General features: G+C 47.1%; 1 protein-coding gene across 2 annotated transcripts in view; it reads right to left on the reverse strand.

The window, feature by feature from the left end:
• The window catches only part of EPS8L2 (EPS8 signaling adaptor L2), a 379,476-nt gene extending 374,817 nt beyond the window's left edge, over window positions 1–4,659 (reverse strand). For both annotated transcript variants that reach the window (XM_063944781.1, XM_063944780.1), the window contains exon 1: window positions 4,458–4,659. The gene's annotated coding sequence lies outside the window, so the exon portion shown is untranslated. The remainder of the gene's footprint in view (window positions 1–4,457) is intronic.
• Window positions 4,660–26,499: the final 21,840 nt, after the last annotated feature.

The following is a 26,499-nucleotide window of genomic DNA, read 5'->3' on the forward strand; positions in this document are numbered from 1 at the left end:
AGCATTCCCATTTGAAAAACAGAAGTAAAAATGATTTTCACTTAAAAACAACAACGGATGTTTGTAATTAATTACATTTATTTTATTTTTGTTCTTTAATGTCATAAAATTTTATATGATAAAGGTGACTCGTATTTATTAATAACTGTCCAGACAGTATTTCTGTTGTATGTGACCCCTTCTCATTATTATATTGTGCACAAATAAGGTAATGCAAAAGTTGTATTTAGTGCTAACACTGTTAAGCCACATCTCTACACTTTCACTACGCTATGATGGGGTAAGAATGAACACGCTTCTCCTGGGGAACACCTGATGCTAATATTAGTGATGTGTAGATCCATACAACAATATGTCCGATAAACTAGTAAATGCACTTTTCCTGGAGGCGTCGTTCCTCTATGCTATTATTACATTATTTTTATGATTACCCATTTATTACATTACTTTGGGAGGTTGGAGGAATTATTCTCCCTCTAACAATGTCATTAGTCACATTGTGATAAGAAATAATGGGGTCTTTGTACTAAGCCTAAAAGGCCCCATACACTAGAATGATAATGCCCGATTTCAGCCCAATTCGGGCATTTGGGCCGATATATTGGGTGAAATCGAGCATTTTCATTGTGCTTTACACACGATCCGATGCGCGTTCCTGTGAGCATCGGATCGGATCACCCTAGATTCCACATATCACGAGTGCTGCACTCGTGATATGTCGGATCCCGCAGGAATAGCTGGGATAGTAAAAGATACATTGTTTCAAAAGGACAGCAAACAATGTATCTTTTACTATCCTGCCACCCGGGAGGCTGCCGGGAGGTTGGAGGGAAATTCTAGACGACATGACGGTCCGTCATGTCGTCTAAGTGTATGGGCCCTTTAGAGAGAGATAAAGTGAATGGAGGCAAAGTACCACCAAACCAGCTCCTGTCATTTTTCAAACACAGCCTGTAACATTGCAGTTAGGAGCTGATTGGCTGTTACTTTATCTCTGAACACTTTATCTCTCTCCAAGGTTTAGTACATAAATCCCACTGTGTGTTATTCCCTTTGCATTGCTACTAATACATGTCACAGTTGCTTGAAACCCCATTCACTCCGAATGCTGGACTGGGGTTAGTGGTGGGTCTTCTCTTTGCCGGCGATTGGGGATGACATCAGCTCCAAGTGCCAGTGATCAGGCTCTCCTTAGTCTTTTCGCATGACCCAAGTCACCCGTTTACACCACAGGCTACACGGGTCCTTTCTGGGTTCAGCCTGGTAGCTACCAGGTTTAGATTCCCAGGTAACTCGACCCAGGTTAATTTTAAAGGGACCCTTTTACACTAAGCCGTGACCTGGGTAAACCCGACAATAACCTGGGTTATTTGAGCAGTGGAAAAAGGACATTAGAAAGCTTTTAGACAACTTGAGGTCAATGGAAACTTGTAAACATAAGTTAACGTTGTAGGAAACTGCCAATTGTACCTTATATTTAACCTTTCCTTTAGAGAAGAAAAGGTTAATAGAGAGTGCATTGCTGCCAAGTATCTCTAATTTCCATGGACAATCGGGTATGGGTCGACATGTACTAGGTCAACAGGTCAAAAGGACTTTTTTTGGTGTTGTTTTCTTCGTAAAGTGACCGGGAACCCCAATTAGTGCACCGTGTCCCCTCGCATGGTGCGCGAGCTTCGGCACAGGTTACCGTTCCCAATCGTTGTCCACGTGGATCGTAAAGAATGAAAAAGTAAAAAAAAATTAAAAAATGTGAAAAACTCATATCGACCCTTTGAACCGTCGACCTAGCACATGTCGACCTAATGACCCTGTCGACCTAGTGACCCTGTCGACCTAATGCATGTCGACCAACATTGGTCGACCTAATGACTGTCGACCTAAGTTGTGTTGACCTAATGAACGAATCCCGGACAATCCCTGGTTTCAAAGAGTTGTACCTGGGAATTGCTGTCCCTGAAAATGTCCCAGTTATAATGAACTACACAGTGACAGTCCTATTTTTTGTATGTTGCATGCAATTACTATCATCAGAGCTGCTCTGCTATTTTGTTGTCACCCCTACAGATGGTGTCACCGAATAGCGGTGATGGACGTGCATATAGTATACCCATGTCATCCACACTGTGCCGAAGCACTGGGCCATCACCAAGCTTGACGAGAATGGGGACGTGACATGTGGTCACTTCCCCATTATGTCATAAAACAGGGGTCATGGCTTCATGGACACAAGGCTATGCCCCCTTTTGTGCACACCGAAGGCGATACCAATCCCAGTGATGCCTTTAAGAGGTAAGAAATGTTAGAAAAGCCATATGGCCTGTTTAAAATACATAAAAAGTAAATTACTACCACATAGGAGAAAAGATGGAGATTTTAGGGCTCCAGGCTTCTGATGCAGTACTGCATGGTTTACTAGGAAAGTGTACCTGGAAAATACTTTCAAATGTTTGCATCCTGGATGCCTCTATGCCCTATGGATATAGGAATTTGCCCCAAGAACACCATGGGACAGTATATAGTCAGCCTTTGTGTCAGTCTCAGTATCTATGGAAAACATAGTACACTTCTTTGTAAAAAGGAGAGTATTTCTTTCAAAAATGTTTTGTACTGTACCGGTATTAAATTAAACTAGCCTTATATTGGAGGTCATTCCGAGTTGTTCGCTCGTTGCCAATTTTCGCAATAGAACGATTAAGGCAAAAATGTGCATGCGCATGGTACGCAGTGCGCATGCGCTAAGTATTTTAGCACAAAACTTAGTAGATTTACTCACGTCCCAACGAGGAATTTTCATCGTTGAAGTGATCGTAGTGTGTTTGACAGGAAGTGGGTGTTTCTGGGCGGAAACTGGCCGTTTTCAGGGAGTGTGCGGAAAAACGCAGGCGTGTCAGGGAAAAACGCGGGAGTGTCTGGAGAAACGGGGGAGTGGCTGGCCGAACGCAGGGCGTGTGTATGACGTCAAACCAGGAACAAAACGGGCTGAGCTGATCGCAATCTGTGAGTAGATCTGGAGCTACTCAGAAACTGCTAAGAAATTTCTATTCGCAATTCTGCTAATCTTTCGTTCGCAATTCTGCTAAACTAAGATACACTCCCAGAGGGCGGCGGCCTAGCGTGTGCAATGCTGCTAAAATCTGCTAGCAAGCGAACAACTCGGAATCACCCCCATAGTTCCAAGATACCCTTCAAACAACATAAAAGAGATGGAGGCCCAATATTGAAATTTTTGGCCAGAATCCACCGATGGTCACATATTTACCATATTTCATCACAGTTCCCAATTATTCTCTAAATGGGTCACAGCATAAACTGCCTCATTTGCAGTGGTGTACGCTGCAGGAGACCTACAGTATATCAAATCACTTATAACACTACTAAAGAAATAGTCCATGGTACTGCTGCATTTATATTAACACATTATCACTCATATACTGCAGTATTTTACTGCCACCTTTATTAGAGACATGTTCATGACAGGACAAGACATCATAAGGATTCACACTTATGAAATAATAGCCGCCTCTAACTTGTAGTTGTTATGTATTTATTTTAGTCAGGACTTCCAGTCCTTAATGATAGTTACTATTCACTAAATTCCTATACTGTATGTTTTCTTGCTATGGTTATAGAGAATGCTAGGACATACTGTACATAATTATGCATTATATTCACATTCAATCCCACCTCACTGACTTTACGAGAAAGTGCACAACCATTACACAACATAAATATTATCAGAATATGCAGTTATCATATATCTGCCTTTCAGAAACATGGATTAGATTAATACACAATTTGTGTGCAAGCAAATATTCCATATCCTTAGCGCCAGTTTATGTTTACAGTGATGACTGTGCCATGCACCCGGCTAGTGTGGTGCGTGCCCTATGCTGATGCCAGGCTACAGAACACCCAGCCAAAGCCTTCAGTAATGACACAACAGAAACAGCATGGGGCAGAGGCAGTGCCAAGCCCACTCTCATATTACACAGTGCCCTGCCAAGGGGCCCATTACGGTACAGAGAAAGGAAGTGACAGTCTCTTCCCCACCATCCCTATTCCAACACAGTTATGTAAAACACAGTTACTTTCATTCATTATATGGGACTCTGAGCATTGTCTGTGCCCACCTGAGCCTGGCAATATCTTTACTGTCTGTCCATCAAACAATAACACCTGTGATGCATTTGTAGGTTTTGCAATATTCTTATAACTTTGTTATTTTTCATCCTTGTTTGGAACTGTATTACATTTATACTACTTTTGCAAACACACACACACACACACACACACACACACACACACACACACACACACACACACACACACACACACACACACACACACACAGATCTATAGATCGATATCGGTTTGTGGTCACCCACAAAATCGTTTTCCTCTTAAATGCAGCTGGCTTTCCATGTTTAAATGATGTGAATCAGTCAGATACTCACCCTCCAAACTTGCCTGTACGCGCGTTCGTTCCCCTTAGTACAACTCTCGGTGTAATTCCAGAGGACACAAGAAAGATGCCACTTGCTGTGCAGGGACTACCCCTAAGCTGTCACTTATGTCTCTAGACGCCACTAAGCTGCTTTAGGTCGTAGTCTGCTGGCAGGTGAATGTCTGACTGTGTACAAATACAGGAGGAGCTAAACAGGAAGGACAGGTCCAGTGATACAGGGAGGGGACACCTGCAGAGCAGCCCAGCCCCAGTGCTACAGACACGGAGGATGTGTGTGCTGCTCAGTCACTGGCATGGATCTGTTTGTTTCCACTTTGTTGTGACTTAAACAAATGTCTATAACAAAGTTCACAGAAATATGTAAAAGTGTATTCCAGCCTTCTTCTTATAGAAGTGCTGCACTGTATAATGCTACTTAGAATCTCTGTACCGGTTCTTACATTAACTCGGTTTGGGAATCACTAAATTAGGGAATAGATGTTGTATGAAGCTCATTTTGCAATAAGCCCTCTGCTGTTCCCGGACTTTAGCACCATCTTTTTTCTTGGTCCAGTCATGTGCCGCTGCTCTCAGGACTCTACTGCAGGTCAGTCGTTGGTCCAGTCCTATGAAGCAGGTCAGAGGTTCTGGGGGTCATTCCGAGTTGATCGCTAGCTGCATTTGTCGCAGTGCAGCGATGAGGCAAAAAAAATGGCACTTCTGCGCATACGTATGCGGCACAATGCACACGCGCGTCGTACTATTACAGAGAACGATGTAATTTCACACAGGAACTAGCAAAGCTTTTTAGTCGCACTGCTGGCCGCAGAGTGATTGACAGGAAGAGGGCGTTTCTGGGTATCAACTGACCGTTTTCAGGGAGTGTTCAGAAAAACGCAGGTGTGCCAGGAAAAACGCAGGCGTGTCTGGGCGAACGCAGGGTGTGTTCGTGACGTCAAAACAGGAACTGAACAGTCTGAAGTGATCGCAAGCGCTAAGTAGGTATTGAGCTACTCTAAAACTGCACAAAAATAATTTGCCGCCGCTCTGCGATCCTTTCATTCGCACTTCTGCTAAGCTAAAATTCACTCCCAGTGGGAGGCGGCATAGCGTTTGCACGGCTGCTATAAACTGCGAACAACTCGGATTGACCACCTCTGTACGGCAGATCACATCCAGCACTCATTCAGCATTTTATTTTTACTGCTATTGGTTTTTAAATGAAAATTAGATTAAACCTGTATGGTATTATCTCCACTCTAGTTATTTAGAATTTTAGTAACGTGTTTAGGTGGTCTCATAGCACTTGCATTTGTCTATTTTGCACTGAAACATATTCTGTATGATTGGAAACCTTACCACAGCCCAAAGTTATCACATCACTCCTGAGGTGTCAGTAATCCATGTAGGCTTCATATAAATATTTTATGTAAATCACAATATGAGTTTACCATCTTCTGAGTGTCAGACAATTAATATAACTTTATTTATTTATTATTATTATTTTTTGTCAGATAATTTTTCGTAAATTATTTCAAACTGTAACACGACCCTCTTTTGCTATTTTCTCCTTAGCTCACTGTAAAATTGTTATAAAGGAAAAAAGTGGAAAAAAAGCAAATTACAGAGTAAGACCATATTCCTTACTGTGTCAACTGGGGAACTGAGGCTCCTCTTAGCTGCTTTTCATTTTACCCTTGTATGCTTTACTGCCATGTTTTGCTAATTGCACAGTGTACACGGGATCAGTACTAAATGCCGCCGGCCGGAATCCCGGCGGTCGAAATCCCGACGCCGGAATCCCGACCACACAATCCCGACAGGGGTGGCGAGCGGAACGCAGACCCTTGCGGGCTCGCTTCGCTCGCCACGCTGCGGGCACGGTGCCTCGCTACGCTCGGCACACTATTATATTCTCCCTCTCTGGGTGTCGTGGACACCCACAGAGGGAGAATATGTCAGGATTGTGGCAGTCGGGATTGTGGCGGTCGGGATTGTGGCGGTCGGGATTCTGGCGTCGGTATTTCGACCGCCGGGATTCCGTCCGGCGGCATCTTGACCGCATCCCGTGTACACTATGTAGTGTGCCCAGGGCCGGTGCTAGGGTGTTCGGCGCCCACCTGCAAACTATATGTTTGCGCCCTCCCAAACTTTATAAAGAGACAGTGCGCACTGAAGGCGTGTGGTGCAAAAAGGGATGCTGTCTCTCAAGGAATGGGTGTGGACACAATATTCAAATTATACCACAGAGTAGCACAATTATATTCACTTTACATCGTATGTAGTGCCCGATTCATATTACAAAACTTAGTAGTGTCCCTAATTCGCGTTACGCCACACAATAGTTCCCCTTATACACGTTAAGCCACACACGCAAGATCTAGACCAGCCATAGTTTATTACATATTATTAATTCCAAGTTACACATTGTTTGATGGGTCTCAATATACCCAATTTATTTGACCTGACTTACACATTTACTAGAAATATGGAGCATTTATGTAGTTTAAAAGGGATGCGGTTACGTGGCCAGCGCATGGGATCCCGGCGGTTAGCATACCGACGCCGAGATCCCGAAGACTCACAAAGCCGCCAGCCAGAATACTTGCTAAAAGGCGTTATTCCCACTCGTGGGTGTCCACAACACCCATGGAGTGGGAATAGAACCTGTGGCAAATGCAGCAAACCACCGAGCCTGCAAGTGGCTTCGTTGTGCTTACCCCCCTGACGGCACTATAGCGGCCAGGATCCCAGCATTGGTATGCTGACCACCGGGATCCTGTGCGCCAGCCACGTAAACCCAACCCATTTAAAAGTATTACTACTCAGGAAAAGAGAGTGTACCCCTATTCTTATGGCATCTTCTGCCCACTGTCTTTAAATAAAATGTGAGATTAGATGTATAGTATGTAGTACCTGGAATCATTTGCCAGGGCCGAAACTAGGATTTCTGTCACCCGGGGCAAGGTAGTCATTTGACACCCCCCCCCCCCCCGCAAAAAAATAAATAAAATTATTTTACAATAAATAAATGAAAATAATAAAATAAAAAATAAATAAATAAATAAATGAATAAAAATATTATATATATATATATATATATCTCTTTCAGAACTTTTTAACCTGAAAAACTGCCTTTTCTAACATAAATTTCATATCCAGGAAAAAGTGTCCTGTCACAACTGAGGGCCTGAGCTGACGGGAGGCAGCCTCAGTTGTAGGGGCTGAGATGTACCGGAACCTGGGAGGTTGTATCAGACCCCTGGACATGTAAGTAACATAAATAATAACTGCCCGAAGGCGTGACCACGACAACTTGGATAAAAGTCAATGATGTTTATTATGACAACTCCGCAACACAGCAGCAGTAAAAGAAAACGTAAAAGTCAGCAAAGAATAAATACAGTTCCTGGGTACTACAGGATGGCAGGAGCCACAGGGCACTGGTAGTGTGAGATAGTTCTTATGATCTTCTAGATGGAAAGTCCTTACCAGGCCCGACTGTAGCAATGGAGATAACCCAGGATTGTGCCAGCTGGTGTTCCAGGAAAAGCTGGGTTGCTGAAGATAAAACAGCTGCTGTGGATACTGGCTGGAACCAGACTGTTGTTAGCACGGAGTGGATACTGGCTGGAACCAGTTAAATAATAAATGAACTTGGGAGCGATGAAATATGAACTGAAATGTAGAACTTGAGAGCGGAGAAATAATAATACCGGTGGAGAGTGGTAAAGTGTAGAAAGGACACCGGCCCTTTAAGGGAAGCTGTACTCTGCTGGAAGCTGAGCTGGAAGCAGGTAATGTTGTAGCTGGAAACAGATGAATCCACAATGGATTGGAGAGTCAGGCTACACCGCAGGTGGAATGCTGGTGCGGGTCTCTATGGTGGAAGTCTTGAGACAGGAGCTGGAACCTGGAAGACAATCACAGGAGAGAGACAAACAGGAACTAGGTTTGACAACCAAAGCACTGACGCCTTCCTTGCTCAGGCACAGTGTATTTATACCTGCAGCAAGGAAGGGATTGGCTAGGCAATTATGCAGATTATCAATACTAAGAACAGATTGGTGGAAATGATCAGCTGACAGAATCCAAGATGGCTGCGCCCATGCAGACACTTGGAGGGAAGTTTGGTTTGTAATCCATGTGGTAATGAAAACAGTAATGGCGGCGCCGGCCACCGGAGACAGGAGGCGCCAGGCTGACAGATGCACATCCAACCACGCGGACACAGCGGAGGCCGCGGCTGACGTAATCGCCACTCAGACACTCTGCATGCAGAAGTTCAGGGACGGCGGCGGAGGCCGCGGGAGACGCCATGCCAGGTGTAATATGGCGTTTACTGTGACAGCGTCCCAGAGTGACAGGAGAGGATACAGGAATGTACACATCAGGATAACAGATGGGATCCGGTCCTGGAGCGCTGAGCCAGCCTTAGGAGGCATCTGATGGGTAAGAAATGGCGTCCAGATACCCGGATCGTGACAGCACCCCCCCCTTTAGGAGTGGCCCCAGGACACTTCTTTGGCTTTTGAGGAAACTTGGAATGGAATCTCCGGACCAAGGCAGGAGCATGGACATCAGAAGCATTGGTCCATGAACGTTCCTCAGGACCATAACCCTTCCAGTCAATAAGATATTGTAGTTGACCGTAATGGTGACGTGAGTCCAGGATCTTGGCCACTTCATACTCAACGCCTCGTTGAGTTTGGACTTTCGGAGTTGGAGGAAGTGAGGAATGAAACCGATTCAAGATCAGCGGTTTCAACAGGGAAACATGGAATGTCCTGGGTATTTTTAAGAAGGGAGGCAACTGGAGTCTGTAAGCAACAGGATTGATGACTTGTTCAATCTTGAAAGGACCAATATAGCGAGGTGCAAACTTCATACTGGGAACTCTTAACCTCAAATTCTTCGTAGATAACCATACCCGATCACCCACCTTGAGAGCAGGAACTGCTCGACGCTTCTTATCCGCAAACTTCTTGTACCTGAACGATGCCTTGAGCAGAGCTGATCGTACGCTCTTCCAGATATTGGCAAACTGATGCAAGGTGATATCCACTGCGGGAACAGAAGTTGCTGGAAGCGGTTGGAACTCAGGGACTTTAGGGTGGAATCCAAAGTTAGTGAAGAATGGTGTTGAAGCAGATGAAGAATGATACTGGTTGTTATGACAGAACTCGGCCCAGGGAAGTAATTGAACCCAGTCATCTTGAGAGGAGGACACATAGATGCGGAGGAAGGCCTCCAAGTCCTGATTCACCCTCTCGGTTTGACCATTGGTCTGAGGATGGTAAGCCGTGGAAAACTTTAGCTTGACTTGGAGGACTTGACATAAACTTCGCCAGAATTTGGCTGTAAATTGAACTCCTCGATCAGAGATAATTTCTTCAGGAAGACCGTGGAGTCGGAAGATCTCTTGTATGAATACTTGAGCCAACTTGGAAGCTGACGGAAGACCGGTGAGAGGAATGAAGTGTGCCATCTTGGTGAACCGGTCAACTACCACCCAGATGGTATTGAACTTGTTGCACATGGGTAAGTCTGTAATGAAATCCATCGACAAGTGGGTCCATGGTTGACGGGGAACAGATAGTGGAACCAGTTGCCCCGCAGGCGACTGGCGGGATACTTTATGTTGGGCACACTTTGGGCAAGATGCAATAAACTCCAAGACGTCCTTTTTCAGAGTTGGCCACCAATAGGACCTAGAGATAAACTCCAGGGTTTTTTGGATACCTGTATGTCCGGCAAAACGGGAAGCATGGGCCCAATGCATGAGCTTCTTCCTTAGCATCGGCTTCACAAAACTTTTCCCTGATGGGGGCGTAGAGTCCATCCCTACCGTGGAGAATGCCAACGGACTTATAATAGGATGCTTGTCTGAAGACTCTGACTCATTTTCTTGCTCCCATGAGCGGGAAAGGGCATCGGCCTTGCGATTCTGAGAGCCCGGACAGAACTGGAGTTTAAAGTCGAACCTGGAAAAGAAAAGTGCCCATCTGGCCTGACGAGGGTTGAGACATTGTGCGCCTTTCAAATATAGAAGGTTCTTGTGGTCTGTAAGGATGGTGATTGAATGAGAAGCTCCCTCCAACAGATATCTCCACTCCTCTAGAGCGAGCTTGATGGCTAGCAACTCCTGGTCGCCAATGGCATAGTTGCGCTCCGCTGGGGAGAACTTCCGTGAGAAGAAACTGCAAGGATGTAAATGGCCATCTTTAGCCCTCTGAGATAACACCGCTCCTACTCCAACGGAGGAGGCATCCACCTCTAGGATGAAAGGAGAGTCGATGTCAGGCTGTTTCAGGACAGGCGCAGAGATGAACCTCTGTTTTAAAAGATGAAAAGCTTGCATGGCTTCTTCAGACCACTTGGACGGGTTAGCACCCTTCTTGGTGAAAACAGTAATAGGCGCCACAATGGTGGAAAAGTCTCGTATAAACTTTCGGTAATAATTGGCGAACCCTAAGAACCTCTGGACCCCTTTGAGGGTTAAGGGTACCGGCCAATTCTGAATTGCTTGTAGTTTCTCAGGATCCATCTCTAGTCCGGAACCGGACACAATGTACCCTAGAAACGGAATGGACTTGACTTCAAAGACGCATTTCTCTAATTTGCAATAGAGATGATTGACACGGAGACGGGACAGAACCTCCTTTACCCAAAAACGATGTTCCTCTAAATTGTTGGCAAAAATGAGGATATCATCTAGATAGACCACGACATGACGGTATAGAATGTCTCTGAAGATCTCATTGACGAAATGCTGGAAGACAGCTGGAGCATTGCTCAATCCGAAGGGCATGACGAGGTACTCATAATGTCCGTCACGGGTGTTAAATGCGGTCTTCCACTCGTCACCCTCACGGATCCGGATGAGATTGTATGCACCTCGCAAGTCCAGCTTTGTAAAGATGGTAGCTCCACTAACTCTGTCAAAGAGCTCAGTAATCAGGGGTAAAGGATAACGGTTCTTGATGGTAATGTCGTTCAAACCTCTGTAGTCGATGCACGGCCGCAGACCACCATCTTTCTTTTTTACAAAAAAGAAGCCTGCGCCGGCTGGAGAAGAAGAAGGTCGAATGAACCCCTTTGCTAGGTTCTCTTTAATATATTCCTCCATAGAATGCGTCTCAGGCAGAGACAACGGATAAGTTCGGCCTCGAGGTGGAACCTTCCCTGGAACGAGATCAATCGGACAGTCCCATTCTCTATGAGGAGGAAGGATATCAGCAGAAGCTTTACTGAACACATCCGTGAAATCTTGATATGGAGGAGGTGGAACATCAGACGACCTGGGGGAGGAAGAACAGACAGGCAATACTTTAAACAAACATGTCTCAGCACAGGAGGAACCCCATGCCAGGATTTGCGTAGTCGTCCAATCAATTGTAGGATTGTGAAGACGGAGCCATGGAAGGCCCAGGACCACAGGATGTGTGGCTCTTGGAATCACTAAAAAAGAAATAAGTTCGGAATGAAGAACTCCCACTCTCAGACGAACTGGTAGAATCCTTAAAGAAATAACTGCATCAAAAATTTTGCTGCCATCCACGGCAGTTAAAGAAATGGACGAAGGAAGTCTCTCGGTGGGTAGGGACCACCGTTTAACATAGGCTTCGGTAATAAAGTTCCCAGCTGCTCCGGAATCAAGGAGGGCAATGACGTTCCGATAACGTTGAGCAACTTGAAGCGAGACTGGGAGATTACAATCTTGAGAAGATGGAGAGGAGATCATTACTCCTAGCCGGCCCTCTCCTTGGCGAGCTAGGATTTGGAGTTTCCCGGACGTTTGGGACAGGCATTAATGGTGTGAGACGGAGCTGCACAATAGAGACAGAGAAACTCGGAGAGACGTCTTCGGCGCTCAGCAGGAGTTAAACGGGAACGGCCAAGTTGCATGGGCTCATCTTTAGATGGTGACAGTTGACGAGGAGGAGGAGCAGAAGATTTTGGAGCAGATGATCTTCCACGCTCAGTTGCTCTCTCTCTGAAACGTAAATCAACTTTCGTGCAGAGTGAGATTAGCTCATCTAACTTAGAAGGTAAGTCTCTGGTAGCTAACTCATCTTTAATACGCTCAGATAAGCCATGCCAGAATGCAGCATACAGGGCCTCGTCGTTCCATGCCAGTTCGGACGCCAGGATCTGGAACTGTATCAGATATTGTCCTACAGTACGTGACCCCTGGCGTAAACGGAGAATCTCGGATGAAGCTGAGGTTACCCGGCCTGGCTCGTCGAAGATGCGCCTGAATGTTGACACGAAGGCAGTGTAGGAAGATAGCAGGGTGTCGGACCTCTCCCATAACGGTGATGCCCAATCAAGGGCTGAGCCACTGAGAAGAGAAATAATGTAGGCAATTTTTGTACGGTCACTGGGAAAATTGCCAGGTTGTAGCTCAAACTGAATCTCACACTGGTTGAGAAATCCCCTGCAGAATCTTGGAGATCCGTCAAATTTTGCTGGCGTTGGAAGATGAAGACGTGGAGCAGAAATGGGTAAGGTGGGTGGGGTTATAGCTGGAGTCACTGTGGTTGACGCACCAGACGCGCCTGATCCACGGAGAGTTGTCTGAATCCCATCCAGCCGAGTAGAGAGATCCTGGAGACAGCGGATGATGTGGCCCTGTGCAGCCTCCTGATGTTCTAGTCGGGCTGCCAGTTCTTGCATCGGCCTGGCCGCTTGATCCTGGTCTCCGGCTGGATTCATTAGGTCAGTGCTTACTGTCACAACTGAGGGCCTGAGCTGACGGGAGGCAGCCTCAGTTGTAGGGGCTGAGATGTACCGGAACCTGGGAGGTTGTATCAGACCCCTGGACATGTAAGTAACATAAATAATAACTGCCCGAAGGCGTGACCACGACAACTTGGATAAAAGTCAATGATGTTTATTATGACAACTCCGCAACACAGCAGCAGTAAAAGAAAACGTAAAAGTCAGCAAAGAATAAATACAGTTCCTGGGTACTACAGGATGGCAGGAGCCACAGGGCACTGGTAGTGTGAGATAGTTCTTATGATCTTCTAGATGGAAAGTCCTTACCAGGCCCGACTGTAGCAATGGAGATAACCCAGGATTGTGCCAGCTGGTGTTCCAGGAAAAGCTGGGTTGCTGAAGATAAAACAGCTGCTGTGGATACTGGCTGGAACCAGACTGTTGTTAGCACGGAGTGGATACTGGCTGGAACCAGTTAAATAATAAATGAACTTGGGAGCGATGAAATATGAACTGAAATGTAGAACTTGAGAGCGGAGAAATAATAATACCGGTGGAGAGTGGTAAAGTGTAGAAAGGACACCGGCCCTTTAAGGGAAGCTGTACTCTGCTGGAAGCTGAGCTGGAAGCAGGTAATGTTGTAGCTGGAAACAGATGAATCCACAATGGATTGGAGAGTCAGGCTACACCGCAGGTGGAATGCTGGTGCGGGTCTCTATGGTGGAAGTCTTGAGACAGGAGCTGGAACCTGGAAGACAATCACAGGAGAGAGACAAACAGGAACTAGGTTTGACAACCAAAGCACTGACGCCTTCCTTGCTCAGGCACAGTGTATTTATACCTGCAGCAAGGAAGGGATTGGCTAGGCAATTATGCAGATTATCAATACTGAGAACAGATTGGTGGAAATGATCAGCTGACAGAATCCAAGATGGCTGCGCCCATGCAGACACTTGGAGGGAAGTTTGGTTCGTAATCCATGTGGTAATGAAAACAGTAATGGCGGCGCCGGCCACCGGAGACAGGAGGCGCCAGGCTGACAGATGCACATCCAACCACGCGGACACAGCGGAGGCCGCGGCTGACGTAATCGCCACTCAGACACTCTGCATGCAGAAGTTCAGGGATGGCGGCGGAGGCCGCGGGAGACGCCATGCCAGGTGTAATATGGCGTTTACTGTGACAGCGTCCCAGAGTGACAGGAGAGGATACAGGAATGTACACATCAGGATAACAGATGGGATCCGGTCCTGGAGCGCTGAGCCAGCCTTAGGAGGCATCTGATGGGTAAGAAATGGCGTCCAGATACCCGGATCGTGACATGTCCCCATTTTACACATTGCGGCAGGAAAAAGTGTCCCCATTTTACACATTGCGGCAGGAAAAAGTGTCCCCATTTTACACATTGCGGCAGGCACGTGTCCCCATTTTACACAGTAAGCTGGCAAGTGTCCCCATTTTACACAGTACGCTGGCAAGTGTCCCCATTTTACACAGTACGCAGGCACAGGTCCCCATTTGACACAGTACGCAGGCACAGGTCCCCATTTTACACAGTACGCTGGCAAGTGTCCCAATTTTACACAGTACGCTGGCACAGGTCCCCATTTTACACAGTACGCTGGCACAGGTCCACATTTTACACAGTACGCTGGCACAGGTCCCCATTTTACACAGTACGCTGGCACAGGTCCCCATTTTACACATTACGCTGGCACAGGTCCCCATTTTACACAGTACGCAGGCACAGGTCCCCATTTTACACAGTACGCTGGCACAGGTCCCCATTTTACACAGTACGCAGGCACAGGTCCCCATTTTACACAGTACGCTGGCACAGGTCCCCATTTTACACAGTACGCAGGCACAGGTCCCCATTTTACACAGTACGCAGGCACAGGTCCCCATTTTACACAGTACGCTGGCACAGGTCCCCATTTTACACAGTACGCTGGCACAGGTCCCCATTTTACACATTACGCTGGCACAGGTCCCCATTTTACACAGTACGCAGGCACAGGTCCCCATTTTACACATTACGCTGGCACAGGTCCCCATTTTACACAGTACGCAGGCACAGGTCCCCATTTTACACAGTACGCTGGCACAGGTCCCCATTTTACACAGTACGCAGGCACAGGTCCCCATTTTACACAGTACGCAGGCACAGGTCCCCATTTTACACAGTACGCTGGCACAGGTCCCCATTTTACACAGTACGCAGGCACAGGTCCCCATTTTACACAGTACGCAGGCACAGGTCCCCATTTTACACAGTACGCTGGCACAGGTCCCCATTTTACACAGTACGCTGGCACAGGTCCCCATTTTACACATTACGCTGGCACAGGTCCCCATTTTACACAGTACGCTGGCACAGGTCCCCATTTTACACAGTACGCAGGCACAGGTCCCCATTTTACACAGTACGCTGGCAAGTGTCCCCATTTTACACAGTACGCTGGCACAGGTCCCCATTTTACACAGTACGCTGGCACAGGTCCCCATTTTACACAGTACGCTGGCACAGGTCCTCATTTTACACAGTACGCTGGCACAGGTCCCCATTTTACACATTACGCTGGCACAGGTCCCCATTTTACACAGTACGCAGGCACAGGTCCCCATTTTACACAGTACGCTGGCACAGGTCCCCATTTTACACAGTACGCTGGCACAGGTCCCCATTTTACACAGTACGCTGGCACAGGTCCCCATTTTACACAGTACGCTGGCACAGGTCCACATTTTACACAGTACGCTGGCACAGGTCCCCATTTTACACAGTACGCTGGCACAGGTCCCCATTTTACACATTACGCTGGCACAGGTCCCCATTTTACACAGTACGCAGGCACAGGTCCCCATTTTACACAGTACGCTGGCACAGGTCCCCATTTTACACAGTACGCTGGCACAGGTCCCCATTTTACACAGTACGCTGGCACAGGTCCCCATTTTACACAGTACGCTGGCACAGGTCCCCATTTTACACAGTACGCTGGCACAGGTCCCCATTTTACACAGTACGCAGGCACAGGTCCCCATTTTACACAGTACGCAGGCACAGGCCCCATTTTAAACATTACGGCAGGTGGTGGGGAGAGGGAGGGAGAGAGAGAGAGAGAGAGAGGAAGGGAGAGGGGCTGACTTACATTTGAAGCGGTTCTCGCCGCTCTTCAGCCGCCTCTCCCTCCTCGTCTGCGCGGCTCCGGGCTCCCCCTTCAGTTCTCCCTCCTCCGGCGGGGTTTCGTTGAATGACGTGTTTGCGCCGTGACGTCACGACGCAATCGCGTCATTCCGCGAAACCCCGCCCCCCGAGCTGGGCACTCGGGAGAAGGGGGTTTAAAAGTGCCGCGGCGGTGTTTGGGGGTCTCGGCGCCCCCTCCAATCCGGCGCCCAGGTCGCCTGCCCCCCTAGCCCCCCCCTAGTTTCGGCCCTGCCATGGATTAGCATTCTTACGCATATCTTTGATAGCACACGTTTTGATAGCTTGGGCTGTAAATCACTGAAAGCTAAACATTCCCGGCAGGTCTGAGGAGGAATCCTTCTCCTTCACCAGAAGGGAAGGTGGAGGGCTAGTTTTTTTTTTTTTTTTAAAGCAGTCTTTATTGACATAAAGAAGCAAAAAACATACATACACATGATCACACATAAGTACCGTGTCGCAGCAAGCCAAAACACAATACAAATGCAGACGGTATAGTACAGTTCAAGAACTACAGCACAGGCCCGCCTATACTATAAATCATGAACTACACTATGCATCTACACTATACAATAATACAACAGTTAATAAGGCTATGGGTGTGGAGGGTAGGAGGGTGAGGGAGGGGGAATCACAAGCCCAAAGCTTGATTGAAAGACAGACACATATAAGGGGAGGGTCAAAAAATAGAAAGACATCAAAACAACAACAGACATTGTGAATGGGGGGAAGGGGCCATGGTCCCAAGTCTCATTAAGCAGTTCAAATAAGGGGAGAGGGGCAGAAGAAGGGGGGGGGGGGGGGGGTTAGTCCTCTTCTTCCTCAGGGCTGTCCATGATGGAATAGTATCTTATAAGGCTGTGAACCAGCCTGCAACAGTCCTGGATGGACATCCTCTCCCTCCGCAATCTGAGGCGGTTCCTGGCGAGCCACAAATCGCCCTTAACACAGTTCATAAGGCGCCAGGCTTCCTGGATCGCCCCATAGGTGTGGGTGCCAGGGAATAGTCCGTAGAGTACCGAATGGTACGTGAGACAGTTCCTTGGCACACAGTCTTTCAGTTCGTTTTCCAGGGCATCCAACAACAACTGCGCGCAGGCACAGTCCCAAAACAGGTGCATAGATGTTTCCTCATGTATGATGCACCTGGGGCAATGTCTGTACCTGCACAGGTTCCGGGAGTGCATGAATGACCTGAGGGGCAAACCTCCTTGAATGGCCATCCACGACAGGTCTTTGTGACTGTTTGTGAGCCTTTTGGAGGCCACATTCTCCCAGACCTGTTTGGCAGTCGCTGAAGGGAATCGGCTCCAAAACGTCTTTGGCTCTAATGAGCTTGTAGATTGTAGATGGTCTTTGGTTTCCACAAATCAGGTTTAACTCCCTCCAGTTGGTGTTCCCTCACGAACTTGGACTCGTCCAGGTAGAACCACGTGGTGTTCCAGTTGTAAGGGATGGAGCTGTCCCATTTGTCCCAGCCGAGAACCCTCCAAAGAGGCAGGAGGAAGAAACGGTACATGGAGTTTCCTGCAGAGTCTTTAAGGTTCTCACACAATGTCCTGCGGATACAGTTACACACAAAGAATGCTCGCAGCATGGTGGGGATATCAGGAATTCCCTTTCCACCTTTGAGGGGCTCCTTGTACATAACCGATCGCTTAACTCTGTCCATCTTGGAGCCCCAGATGAAGTGAAACAATGCTCTTGTGATGGCCAGGCCTGCACGGTGTACTGTAGAACGGGAAGGACCTCGTTGCGCAGCACAAGTGATTTCCCCTCGATGGGAAGTTCTCTGAGGCTCCACAATCCAATCTTCTGTCGAACAGTCGCCAGTCTCTCGTCCCAGCATTTCAGGGCTGCACCCTCGCCGCCGAACCAGACTCCCAGAATCTTAATGAAGTCGGGCTTGATGGCAAAAAGAAATGGTGCAGAGGATGACAGGTGCCACTTTCCGAAGAGCTTAGCTTCTGACTTCCCGCAGTTGACTTTAGCCCCTGAAGCTCGGCCAAAGTTCTCGCAGGTCTGAACAAGTGCTGTCACCGAACGCTGGTCTGCGCAGAAGACAGTGACGTCGTCCATGTACAGCGAACACTTGGCCTCTCGTCGATCACGGCCCGGTAGGTGGAGGGCTAGGTACCGCAGGCAGACCTAGCAGACAGCGTGTAACAGGCTGTTCACCAACAGTGTAGAGTGACATGGACACACTGCACAGTGCTCTGATCGATGAAGGAGAAACAAAAAGGAGCGTTCAGGGGGCGTGCATGTGCCTCCAGGCTCAATGTAAAGTTGGACTGCGTGGAATTGCAGGGGGAATGGGTGCAGTCCCGCTGTCTGATGAGTCTGCACACAGCACACACAACAGTGAAGAGGACCGGAGACAGCATGGAGAGAAGGTGGAGGCGTCACACGGAGCTGATGAGTAGGAGTTTGATAACAGCACAGCGGGGATGAGAATGTCTGAAGAGTCGCGCTTCCACTGCCGGCGCCGCTGCCTGTCATGCAGTGTGACAGGTGCAGTGGCAGCCGGCAGCAGCAGACAGGGAACAGTTGGGATGCAAAGCAGGTAGAGCGCCTCTCCACCCTGGCGCCTACCTGTTTTGCATCCCTTTGCTGAGCGGTTTACGCCAACTCTGAGTGTGCCCAACATGGCTCCAGTAGCGCACGCAGGGGGGATTTCCGAGTACCTGGAACCCCCGTCCCGATGAGCCAAATGTTTAATTTGTGAGACGGAGACAGCAGTGTCTCCGTCTCAGCAAAATCCGCGATCGCGACCGCGGAGCTGCTGCAGGAGCAGCAGCAGCAGCAGAGAGCTACGTAGCTCTCTGCACAGAGAAAGTCCGGGGGAAGCTGCTGGCTGCTCGTGCTCAGCCGCAGCAGCTCCCTCCCTCCAGGCTCACAGGACCACCAGTCTGCTGCTTCCGCCTCCCAGCCCCTGGTGGAAGGGTAACTAGATGCTACCCTATATGTATACTGCACGTAATGTATGTATTTGTAGGTATGTATGTGTGCTTATGTATGTATGTATGTATGTATGTGTGTTTGTGTATGTATGTATGAATGTTTGTGGCTTTGTGTATATATATATATATATATATATCTATATCTATCTATGTGTGTGTGTGTGTGTGTGTGTGTGTATATATATATATATATATATATATATATACATATATACAATGTCCAAAGGGCGGCACTCATAAGTCTTATGAATCAAACACAGGATCCCGTTTTTAAGTCAATGTTTCTGAATTTTTATTGCAATTCTTTTGTCAGGATGATCATGAAGAAAGAATTGCAGTAAAAATTCTGAAGCGTTGACCTACAAACGGGATTCTGTGTTTGATTCATAAGAAGTATGAGTGGCGCCCTTTGGACATTGTATGGATTTCCGGCTACCTATGGGGACCAACTAATGGGAGGGCACCGACGCAAGATATACACACAGACAAGGAGTACCGGCTCACTGCATCTGGTGTGTGTGTGTGTGTGTGTGTGTGTGTGTGTATATATATATATATACACTGCTCAAAAAAATAAAGGGAACACTAAAATAACACATCCTAGATCTGAATGAATGAAATATTCTTATTAAATACTTTGTTCTTTACATAGTTGAATGTGCTGACAACAAAATCACACAAAAATTATCAATGGAAATCAAATTTATTAACCCATGGAGGTCTGGATTTGGAGTCACACTCAAAATTAAAGTTGAAAAACACACTACAGGCTGATCCAACTTTGATGTAATGTCCTTAAAACAAGTCAAAATGAGGCTCAGTAGTGTGTGTGGTCTCCAGGTGCCTGTATGACCTCCCTACAACGCCTGGGCATGCTCCTGATGCGGTGGCGGATGGTCTCCTGAGGGATCTCCTCCCAGACCTGGACTAAAGCATCCGCCAACTCCTGGACAGTCTGGTGCAACGTGGCGTTGGTGGATGGAGCGAGACATGATGTCCCAGATGGATTAAGGTCTGGCGAACGGGTGGGCCAGTCCATAGCATCAATGCCTTCGTCTTGCAGGAACTGCTGACACACTCCAGCCACATGAGGTCTAGCATTGTCTTGCATTAGGAGGAACCCAAGGCCAACCGCACCAGCATATGGTCTCACAAGGGGTCTGAGGATCTCATCTCGGTACCTAATGGCAGTCAGGCTACCTCTGGCGAGCACATGGAGGGCTGTGCGGCCCCCCAAAGAATGCCACCCCACACCATTACTGACCCACTGCCAAACCGGTCATGCTGGAGCATGTTGCAGGCAGCAGAACGTTCTCCTTGGCGTCTCCAGACTCTGTCACGTCTGTCACATGTGCTCAGTGAGAACCTGCTTTCATCTGTGAAGAGCACAGGGCGCCAGTGGCGAATTTGACAATCTTGGTGTTCCCTGGGAAATACCAAACGTCCTGCACGGTGTTGGGCTGTAAGCACAACCCCCACCTGTGGACGTCGGGCCCTCATACTACCCTCATGGAGTCTGTTTCTGATCGTTTGAGTAGACGCATGCACATTTGTGGCTTGCTGGAGGTCATTTCGTAGGGCTCTGGCAGTGCTCCTCCTGTTCCTCCTTGCACAAAGGCGGAGGTAGCGGTCCTGCTGCTGGGTTGTTGCCCTCCTACGGCCTCCTCCACGTCTCCTGATGTACTGGCCTGTCTCCTGGTAGCGCCTCCATGCTCTAGACACTACGCTGACAGACACAGCAAACCTTCTTGCCACAGCTCGCATTGATGTGCCATCCTGGATGAGCTGCACTACCTGAGCCACTTGTGTCGGTTGTAGACTCTGTCTCATGCTACCACTAGAGTGAAAGCACCACCAGCTTTCAAAAGTGACCAAAACATCAGCCAGAAAGCATAGGAGGTGAGAAGTGGTCTGTGGTCACCACCTGCAGAACAACTCCTTTATTGGGGGTGTCTTGCTAATTGCCTATAATTTCCACCTGTTGTCTATTCCATTTGCACAACAGCATGTGAAATTGATTGTCAATCAGTGTTGCTTCCTAAGTGGACAGTTTGATTTCACAGAAGTGTGATTGACTTGGAGTTATATTGTTTTGTTTAAGTGTTCCCTTTATGTTTTTGAGCAGTATATATAGATACACACACACATACCCACGGAACCCCCCTGAATAATTCCTGCGTTTGCCCCTGGGCTGCCTCGTCTGGGGCTCTCTTGTGCAGAATAAACAATGTATGGTTCCAGGGCCGTGCTAGGGTGTTTGGCGCCCCCCTGCAAACTATAAATTTGTGCCCTCCCATACTTTACAAAGGGACAGCGCACATAATGCTCCCTGTAGTAGTGCCACTTACACACGTAACGCCCCCTGTGGAAGTCTGGCAACTCGTCCTTCTGTGTTGCAGGCTGCAGTCTGGCCCCTTGTAGCTCTGCCCCTTATTCCCATGTAGCTCTGCCCCCTTTTAGATCTTCCCAGCACACTACACTGTGAGTCTGTTACAGGGGAGGGGGAGAGGAGACCTCATGATGCCGGCGCCACTGCCTGTCAAAGAGTGTGACAGGCGCAGCAGCCGGTATCAGCAGGGGAACTCAGCAGCGGGGATGCAGAGCAGGAAGAGCACCTCCCTAGCCTGGCGCCTTCCTGCTTTGCATCCCTTTGCTGAGCGGTAATCGCCGGGCCTGCATTATTCTGAACTCTCCTAATATTTTTGTCTCCCCAAATATGTGTCATCTCTTCACATTTTGAGAGGATTTATTGATAAACATAAAGACAACTTCAAGCAAAATATATTTAAAAATGTCCATTTTTATTTCAAGTAAAATGTAGCCTGTTTTTCTTCTTCTTCTTCTTCTTCTTCTTCTTGTTTGTGGTCTTCTTCTTATTTTTATTGTTATTATTAGTAGTAGTATTATTTACTCTGCATTACGAAAATAGGGAATTCCCGACCAAGATTGGTCCAGAAATCTTACAAACTTGTTCTATAAAAGGAACAAGATGGCGGAAGCCTCATGACTCATTAAGAGTTAGTCATTATTCAGCACTGAGGAGAGGAAACACCCCCTCGGGGAAGAAACCTCTGGGGACCCATGGCTGAAGGATTACCCATCCCTCCAGGCATTAAGAGATTCTCCAGAGTTTTCCCAGACCACCTACCCACTAACTTTGCATAACCCAGATATCCCTTCTGTCTTCTATTTTGTCTTTTTTTAAATTTTTATTATTATTATTTACTCTGCATTAAAAAGTCGGGAATTCCGGACCAATATTGGTCCAGAATTCTTAAAAACTTGTCTTTTTATTTATTTATTATTATTAGTATTATTTACGCTGCATTAAAGAATAGGGAATTCCAGACCAAGATTTGTCCAGAATTCTTAAAAACTTGAGCAGTTGTAGTAAATAACTCGGCAGATAATAAGTCACAGTTCCATAAAGTGCAGTAGGAAGTCTCTAGGTGTGGTACTACTAGGAAACAGTCTTAAAGGACCTGAGATGGAATGTCCTTACCAACACCAGTGCACTGAGGTGACTTGGGAACTGAAGTTGATGGTTGTATAACTGCCGCGTTTTACCAGATGGGACTGGTCCAATGGATGAGCTGTGTTAGAAGTACTAGTGAGCACTAATGAAGCTGGGGAACGGAGGTATACACAGGTGATGCTTGGGAGCATATACAGGTGATGCTTAGGAGCATATACAGGTGATGCTTGGGAGCATATACTGGTGATGCTTGAGAGCGCAGATTACCAGGGAACAGAAACAGGGCACCGCTGGGAGCTGGAATGCTGGAAGCCGGTGTTAAGTAATCTATGGAATGCAGGGTGCAATGTGGAGACACTGCAGAGTCAGGCTGCACCATAAGGAGTAGATCTGGTGCGAGTCTCTAGTGGAGTTTGCAGACAGGAACAACCACAATGAGGAGAGACTGGTATCACTGGGATGACAACTGAAGCACTGACAATCCTCCAGCACAGAAACAGGATATTTATACCTGCTGGGATGCAGGCATTGGCTAAGCAATTAGGCAGAGTTCTGTAGCGCAGTGGATTGGAGGAAACAACAGCATGTGACCAAAAGCAACATGGCTGCGCCCATGTTACTACCTGGAGGGAAAAGTTAGCTTGGAGAAAACACATGCCACACACCATCCACCTGCACAACCAGACCACAGGGACAGCGGCAGAGACCGCAGTGGTCAGAAGACGTCATACCCAGCTCTCTGCACACTGAGGGCACTGGACCGGCGGCAACAGAGATCGCGGCGGGCAGGAGACGCCACACCTACTCACCTGCACAGCAAGGCCACAGGGACAGTGACAGAGACCGCAGTGAGCATGAGACGTCATACCCAGCTCTCTGCACACTGAAGGCACAAGCACGGCTGTAGCTGTCGCGGCGGGATGAGAACGACATTCTAGGCCTGACAAGGATACTGGGAAGGACACTGTACTAGCACTACGGGTTAACAGTGAAGCGATGCTGAATACAGACATCAGCAACACCGCTGGGACCTGACCCTGGAACGCGGAGCCAACCTCAGAAGACACTTGACGGGTAAGAAATGACGACCATTTACCTGAACCGTGACACTTATTTTTGTAAATTATCATTATTTACTCTGTATTAAAAAAAATAGGGAGTTCTGGACCAAGATTGGGCCAGGATTCTTAAAAACTTGTCCTATAAGAGGTACAAGATGACGGGAGCCTCATGACTCACTAAGAGTTAGTCATCATTCAGCACTGAGGAGAGGAAACACCCCTTCGGGGAGAAAACCTCTGGGGACCCATGGCTGAAGGATTACCCGTCCCTCTAGGCATTAAGAGACTCTGCAGAGTTTTCCCAGACCACCCACCCACTAACTTTGCATAACCCAGTCATCCCTTCTGTCTTCTTTTTTGTCCTCTTTTTTTATTTATTTATTATTATTTTTAGTATTATTTACTCTGCATTAATCAATAGGGAATTCCGGACCAAGATTGGACCAGAATTCTTAAAAACTTGTCCTATAAGAGGAACAAGATGGCGGAAGCCTCATGACTCATAAAGAGTTAGTCTTCATTCAGCACTGAGGAGAGGAACACCCCCTCAGGGAGGAAACCTCTGGGGACCCATGGCTGAAGTATGACCCATCCCTCTAGGCATTAAGAGACTCTGCAGAGTTTTCCCAGACCACCCACCCACTAACTTTGCATAACCCAGTCAACACTTCTGTCTTCTTTTTTTTTAATTATTATTAGTATTATTTACTCTGCATTAAAAACTAGGGAATTCCGGACCAAGATTGGTCCAGAATTCTTAAAAACATGTCCTATAAGAGGAACAAGATGGCGGAAGCCTCATGACTCATGAAGAGTTAGTCATCATTCAGCACCGAGGAGAGGAAACAATCCCTCGGGGAGGAAACCTCTGGGGACCCATGGCTGAAGGATTACCCGTCCCTCTAGGCATTAAGAAACTGCAGAGTTTTCCCAGACCACCCACCCACTAACTTTGCATAACCCAGTCATCCCTTCTGTCTTCTATTTTGTCTTTTTTTTAATTTTTATTATTATTATTTACTCTGCATTAAAAAGTCGGGAATTCCGGACCAATATTGGTCCAGAATTCTTAAAAACTTGTCTAATAAGAGGAACAAGATGGTGGAAGCCTCATGACTCATGAAGAGTTAGTCATCATTCAGCACTGAGGAGAGGAACACCCCCTTGGGGAGGAAACCTCTGGGGACCCATGGATGAAGGATTACCCATCCCTCTAGGCATTAAGAGACTCTGCAGAGTTTTCCCAGTCCACCCACCCACTAACTAAGCATAACCCAGTCATCCCTTCTGTCTTCTTTTTTGTCTTATTTTTTTTCTTTAATTATTAGTAGTATTATTTACTCTGCATTAGAAAATAGTGAATCCGGACCAAGTTTGGCATATAATTCTTAAAAACTTGTCCTATAAGAGGAACAAGATGGCAGAAGCCTCATGACTCACGAAGAGTCATCCTTCAACACTAAGGAGAGGAAAAAACCCCATGTGGAGGAAACCTCTGGAGACCCATGGCTGAAGGACTGCCTGTCCCTCTAGGCATTAAGAGACTACGCAGATTTTGCCCAGACAATCTACCCACCCACATACCCAGTCATCCCATCTGTCTTCTTCTTCTTCTTCTTCATGTTCTTCTTCTTATATTTTAAATTAATAATTATGAATTATTATTATTATTATTATTAGTATTATACATCTCTGCATTAAAAAATAGTGAATCCCGGACCAAGATTGGTCCAGCATTCTTTCATACTTGTCCTAAAAGTGTAACAAGATGGGTTAAGCCTCATCACTCACGAAGAGTCATCCTTCAACACTAAGGAGAGGAAAAACCCCCTTGTGGAGGAAACCTCTGGGGACCCATGGCTGAAGGACTGCCTGTCCCTCTAGGCATTAAGAGACTATGTAGAGTTTGCCCAGACAATCAACCCACCCACTAACTTTGCTTACCCAGTCATCCATTCTGTCTTCTTCTTCTTCTTTTTCTTCTTCTTCTTCTTTTTTTTTTAATTATTATTATTAGTAGTATTATTTACTCTGCATTAAAAAATGGGAATTCCGGACCAAGATTGGTCTAGAATTCTTACAAACTTGTCCTAAAAGAGGAATAAGATGGCAGAAGCCTCGGCCGGTGAAAACTGCACCTACATATCGATGGTGAGAGAGAAAACAAAAGCGAGAGACAGGGTGAGGTCGGGTGGGGAAGGGGCTGAGACAGAGAGAGACAAAATAGGGAAAGAGGGGAAGAGGGAGGGAAAAGAGTCAAAGCTCTAGCATTTTGTCAGTATTTAGGGCTCTATTTAAGAACCAGATAAAACCACTTTAGCACTTATTTATAGTGGTTACAGCTGCAAGCTATATATAGTATTGGATAAAAACAAATGTAATGACTAAAGCACAATATAATTCTCTTACACCTCTGCACATTAGGTAAAATGGAACATCCTGCAATACTGGCATACTGGGATTTATGCAGACAGAGAGAGCATACACAGAGGCAGAACTCTGGGAGGCAACGGAGTCATCTGCCGTCGGGCTCCTGCCCTTAAGGGGGGCACCTCTCCTCCCATTCTGTGACACCATTGAATTAAGTTAATTGATAGCTGGCGCTGTCTTTTCAGTGGCCGACT

The sequence above is a fragment of the Pseudophryne corroboree genome, chromosome 11 (assembly GCF_028390025.1).
Source record: "Pseudophryne corroboree isolate aPseCor3 chromosome 11, aPseCor3.hap2, whole genome shotgun sequence".
NCBI classification, from domain to species: Eukaryota; Metazoa; Chordata; class Amphibia; order Anura; family Myobatrachidae; genus Pseudophryne; species Pseudophryne corroboree.